This window comes from Schistocerca nitens, chromosome 9, assembly GCF_023898315.1.
Source record: "Schistocerca nitens isolate TAMUIC-IGC-003100 chromosome 9, iqSchNite1.1, whole genome shotgun sequence".
Classification (NCBI taxonomy): domain Eukaryota; kingdom Metazoa; phylum Arthropoda; class Insecta; order Orthoptera; family Acrididae; genus Schistocerca; species Schistocerca nitens.
Window position 1 is genome coordinate 10,172,511 of NC_064622.1, and position 6,846 is coordinate 10,179,356.

Consider the following 6,846-nt stretch of genomic DNA (forward strand, 5'->3'; position numbering starts at 1 on the left):
CAATCCATGAATGTAATTATTCAGATAATTTGTAGAAAGAGTGACTAATGAGGTATGTTATTAATTTTCTTTTGAATTAGTAGGGTTTCTCAACTTCTGACTTCATATTGGATGGGAGCAGGATTAATATCTTCCCTCCAGAGTACAGAATTAATTCAAAGATTCATAAAAGGCTTCTGTATGATGTACCATGATCTACTTTACGCAAAATTCTTACTGCTCGCTTCTGCTGAATAAACACTTCATTTAATTTAGGTGCACTGCCCCGGAAGATTACATCATAAGCCAGTTGGGATTGATAATAAGCAAAAGAAGTGAACACTCTTGTCTTTAGGTCAACACAATGGGATATAGAATTTGGATGCACCTAGGGGCATAACATATAGAACAGAGCTTCTTTTTAAAATCATTTGCTGCTTAAGAAGTATGAAGTACTTGCTTACGGAAAAAGGCTATGATTTTTTCATGTTCCATTTCCTTGTAATAAATTTGGAAAGAAAAAAATGCACATTTGGAAGACATACATACAATATTTATTGTCTATTGTTGGATAAGTAAAAAATTACCGCTTTGCATTGAGTTTTTAGACTATGAGGAAGTGCTTGACTCTGTGGATGCAGCCCTTGAGAACCAAGGAATTGAATATACGTGCATCCATTAGCTGAAAAATATATCCAAGAAGGCCGATGGTCCACTCAATGAGGGGCAGGACAACGTACCTACATCAAACCCACCCCTTCCCTACACCTCGCTTGAAAAAACAATTGTGATTTTTGGGAACCTAAAACCCATCCTATCCTGTTACAGACACAGTTATACCAATTCAGTATCAATTTGAAGAAAGCTAAAACATGCCAAGGATATTGACTTATAGAAAGAGTACCCAGAGACGTTTATCAATAAATCTGAAAACACAAGAAAAAATATCATTAATTGCAAGTACAATACTACTACAAACTTTCAGAATCCAGTGTGGCCTCACATTTTTAGTTGCAGTGGGAAAGGTTTGGTTCCTGTTGATGGTAGTGGTAGGTGGGACTTCACAAGACATGGCCTGCATCTCAATAGGAAAGGGAAGGGTAAACTCTCTGGGATGATAGCAAAATCTTTGGAGGGGGGGGGATCTGAAACACATGGGAGTACATTTTTAGGCTAAGATCAGTGTCCAATTATCCTACATTGATTGAAATTAAGCTTAATGATATGTTTAGACAGGCAGGTACTAGAGATATGAAAATATAACAAGGTTCTTATAACAGTACAGTGAAATATAATGTTAATGTATTGCATCAGAATATCAGGGGATTAAGAAAGAAAGTAGATGAGCTTCTTGTTTGTTTAGAAGATTTAGAAACTGAGCGTGGAACAGATGTACTATGCCTGTCTGAACATCATACTGTTACAGGTATGGAAATGGTAAATGTAGGTGGATATAAGCTTTCAGCACATGTAAATAGAGGCACTGTGGAGAGAAGAGGAGTTGCCATATATGTTAAAATCTGTCACAGTGTGAAAAATTTTGAAACAAAAAAAAAAAAATTTGAATAGAGCAATATATAGAAACATGTGCATGGGAGCTTAAACTAAATAATGGCACTTTTATAATTGTAGCTGTGTAAAAGTCCCCATTGGGAAATTTTCAACTATTTTTGAAAAACTTGGATACTTTGTTGTGCTATCTGTCAGACACAGGAAATCAAATTATTGTTTGTGGGGATTTCAATGTAGATTTTCTGAAAGAGTCGGTTATTGATTTTCCTACTCAGGTGGTACAGGACAGCAGCACACTGATAGATAATGTTTTTATAGACCAAGATAAATTTAATCAAATAAAAACTTTTCTTGTTAATAATGGCCTGCACAGCTAGTTACAGTATATGATACAGCTCCATACAGTAATGCAAAACAGTCCTCCAAAATAGTGCATTCAATTAATGATTTATTTATTTATTTATTTAGCATCCAATAGATCACACATGTAATATAGGATTTGTCATTTGATTACACATAACACATAACAACACATACACATAATAAATTGACAAACATATACAAAAAGCAAACAAATTACATACACATAGTACATAAGTAGTGTACAAGAACTTATTACCCAAAAAACAAAAGTACATGCTCATGATAAACAATTTTAGATCATGAACTATGCCTTATACACAAAACGTATTATGGATATAATAGAGGGAAACGTTCCACGTGGGAAAAATATATCTAAAAACAAAGATGATGTGACTTACCGAACGAAAGTGCTGGCAGGTCGACAGACACAAACAAACACAAACATACACACGAAATTCAAGCTTTCGCAACAAACTGTTGCTTCATCGGGAAGGAGGAAAGGAGAGGGAAAGATGAAAGGATGTGGGTTTTAAGGGAGAGGGTAAGGAGTCATTCCAATCCCGGAAGCGGAAAGACTTACCTTGGGGGAAAAAAGGACAGGTATACACTCGCGCACACACACACATTTGTACAAATGTCTGCTTGTGTCTGTGTATGTGCGGATGGATATGTGTGTGTGTGCGCGAGTCTGAGACAGGTATTCATTTACACTGTAGTAGCATTTTTCCATCAAGTATTTTTTTACTTCATGCTTGAAATTATTTTTGCCTTTCAATTCTTTAATTTGAGATGGAAGTGCATTTAAAAGCTTTATTCCTAAGTGGCTAACATGTTTCTGACTTCTAGTTTTAGCTACATAGGGAATGTGGAAGTCTTTACAATACCTTGTATTGTGATCATGGTAGCTTGAGTTGGTTTGGAGATCGCAGCTATTTTTACTTATCATTTCCAGGCATTGATGGTATTGTAAGTATCTTTAGTTGTCTGAATAAGGGTCTACAGTGAGTTTGTGGTGGGCTGTGTGTCATGATACGAATAGCTCTTTTTTGCATAATAAAGATGTAATTTAGTCTTGACCTGGTTTTTCCCCAAAAACTTATGCCATAGCTTGCAACTGATTGGAAATAACTAAAATACACCGCTCTAATACATTCTTTGCTGCATACCTTGGATATTATTCTTAAGGCAAAACATGCTGAGCTAAGTTTCTGAGTAAGATATACACTGTGTTCATTCCAGTTTAAATCTTGGTCAATTTGCATTCCCAGAAACTTTGTGGTGCACACTTTTTGTATTTGTTTGCTATCCAGCATAAGGCACATATTTTCCCCTTGACACTTGCTTCCATACTGTATAAAGTTAGTTTTCTTTGTATTTAATGTCAGCTTATTTGAATAAAACCATGACTGTATGTATGAGAGCATTTTCTCTGCAGTAGTACACAATGATTCTTTTATATCACTAATTATGATACTCGTGTCATCTGCAAATAGTAGAATTTTGGCTGAGCTGTCTGGAGCCTGTATATCATTGATATAAATTAGAAATAACAATGGGCCCAGAATGCTGCCCTGTGGAACACCCATTTCAATTTGTTTTGTTTCAGATATGAGCTTAAAATTGTGAAGATTGTTGGATGACCTCAGCTCAACAACTTGTGACCTGTTTTGCAGATAAGATTCAAACCATTTTTTAACAGTACCCCTGATGCCTATTGCTTCAAGTTTTTCTAGTAATATTACATGGTTCACAGTATCGAAGGCTTTGGATAAATCTAGATTAATTCCAACAACCTGTTTATTTGACTCCAAATTTCTTACTATTTCTGTTGTGTAGTCCAATATGGCTGTTTCTGTACCGTGCCCTGCTCGAAAGCCATGTTGACTGTTATTTATTAGTTTATGTTTTTCTAGATATTTTGTAACCCTGATTTTCATTAATTCCTCAAGTATTTTGGAGAAGGCTGGAAGGAGAGATATAGGTCGGTAATTTTCTATTTTATGTCTGTCACCATTTTTCTATAGAGGTATCACATAGAGATTTTAAGTTTGTCCGGAAATATCCCTTCACTAAGGGACAAGTTTGCTATGTGCACTATAGGTTTGACAACCCATGGAGCAATTTTCTTAATTATTGATACAGGTACATCATCCAACCCAGAGGACATTTTGGATTTCAAGCATTTAATGACTTTTAGAACTTCATGCTCATCTGTTGGAATTGCCATCATGCTGGTATTTACCATTGGAGTCGTCACAGTTGGTTGTTGCTTAAATTTACTACTTAAAGTAAGGGGATTATTTACAAAATAATTGTTTACATAGTTTGCCATGGCATCTTTTTCTATGGGAATATTTTCATTATTTGAAGATTGATTTCCTGCTCTTTAGTTTGACCCCCAGTTTCTTTTTTTACCATTTTCCACATCATTCTGGACTTGTTACTAGCCTGGCTTATTAATCTATCATTACTTAATAATTTCGCTTTTGCTATTACTTTGCGGTAAGTCTTTTTGTATGTCCTCACATACTCAACAAACTGCTGATCATGACATGTTTTTAACTTTAAACTTAGTAATTTCATGGTTTCACTTGACTTTTTAATTCCGGGTGTAATCCAGGTCCCTTTGGATCCAGATGATCTGTAACTCGAAAGCTTTTTTGGGAAACACATTTCAAAGAATGTCATAAAAGTGGAAGCAAATATATTGTAAGCATCATTTGTGTTTGTTTGTGCCAGGACCTCTGAACGAACTGCATTTTTTAAATTATTTTTGAGCTGATTACAATTTTCAGTAGAGAAAAATCCTTTGTACCCCTTTTTTATTTTCCTCCTCCTTGGGAGTTGCAGTGAGATTAAAGGTTAGTGCATTATGATCTGATAATCATATATTCACATTTGTAACTGCAACTTCATGTGTGTCCACATTTGAGAAGATGTTATCTATTAGGCTTTCACTGGAATCTGTTGTTCTAGTAGGAGCCGATATGTGGGGGAACATGTTGAAGCTTTTTAGTATGACTAAAAACTTGTTTTTTACTGGACTCTGGACCAATAGATTAATATTAAAGTCACCACAAAGAATTATGGTAGAGTTCTCATTTGAGAAAATGTTGAGCATTTCTTCCAAATTCTTAAGAAAGACTTCAGTATCTCCGGATGGTGACCTGTAAATTGCTGCAACGATTATTTTCTTCTTTAAACTATATAACTGAATGGCTACTGCCTCAAAATCCTTTTCATTGATTAATGGTTTAGCCTCGTATCTTAACTTAAATTTAAGCTTGGGATTTAGATAAATGCATACACCACCACCTTTGGCATTTTGCCTACAGTACTGACTGGCAAGTTTATATTGGCTTAAGTTTATGCTGTTTAGTTCACCGTCCCTGCACCAATGTTCCATAACACATAAACAATCAATATGGTCACTATTTGCTGCTACCTCAAGTTCAAGGTACTTGTTTTTAAGGCACTGAATGTTCAGACTCATAATTCTTAGCTGATTTGAACAATCCAACTGACCTGTGACTTTACACTCTGTTGATGCATTTTCTCTTACACTGTTACAAGAATGCATACCTTGTTGTAGATTCCTCTGCTTGCAAACATTTCCCTGTTTCTCTGATATGTGCTGTTGTTCACTGTTTTGCCAATTTAACAATTCAAAATTTTACGGAAAGCTTGCAACAGTTAGACTGGGATGAGATGTTCAGGGAACATGATGCTAATTTAAAATTTAACCTATTCATGATACCTTTGTGAGTATATTTGAGAACAGTTTTCCTAAGAAAACAGTGAAATATAATTGTAAGAAACAATGTAAAAAGCCACGACTTACTAAAGGATAAAAATATCTTGTAAACAGAAAAGGGAAATGTATCTTATAGCTAGAAGGAGTAATGATCCCGAAACAGTGAAACATTACAAAAACTACTGCACTGTATTAAAAAAAAGTTATTAAAAGTCCAGAAGCATGTGCATTATGTCTGAGATTAGCACCTCTGAAACTAAAATTAAAACAATTTGGATATTGTTAAAAGGGAAACAAGGCAACCAAGAGCACAGGAAGACTGCATTTCTATCAAACATAATGAAGAGTTTGTTAACAAGAAGTCAGAAGTAGAAAAAAAATTTTAATAATCATTTTTTAAGTGTTGGAGAGAAAATAGGATCCAGCTATTCATTAGAAAATGCAAGGCAGTATATGGAAGAGGCAGTACCTATGCAATTTGATAAAACTGAAATTCCAACCACCCCTCCTACTGAAATTATGAAAATAAGCAATTCACTCAAAAGTAAAAGCTCAGATGGAATTTATGGCATTTCCAACAGAATACTAAAAGCTTGTTTCCAACAAATAAGTATGATTCTCAGCCACATATGTAGTAGCTCACTGAACCAGGGCATTTTTCCAGATAGACTGAAATACACTATTGATAAACCATTGCATAAAAAAGGGGATAGATCTGATGCTAACAACTACCACCCAATCTCACTTCTGACAGCGTTATCCAAAAAAGTAATGTACTCAAGAGTAGTATGACATATATGTAAAAATGAAGTACTAACAAAATGTCAATTTGGTTTTCTGAAAGGATTTTCAACAGAAAATGCCATATATGCTTTCACTGATCAAATAATACATGCACTGAATAACCGAATATCACCCATTGGGATATTTTGTGATCTCTCAAATTCGTTTGACCGTGTGAATTATGAAATTCTTCTAGATAAACTTAAGTATTGTGGTATGAGTGGGACAGTGCACAAGTGGTTTAATTCATAATTCACTAGAAGAATGCAGAAGACTGAAATTAACAGTACAGATAGTGTGCAAAAACCAGCAGAGTCCTCTAACTGGGGAGGGATGGTGTCCCACAGGGTTCAGTCTTGGGACCCTTATTGTTCTTAATATATATTATTTATTTATTTATTCATTCATTCTTTGCCCATGGATTCCAGCTGAGAGTATTGGGTGTGTCATACAAT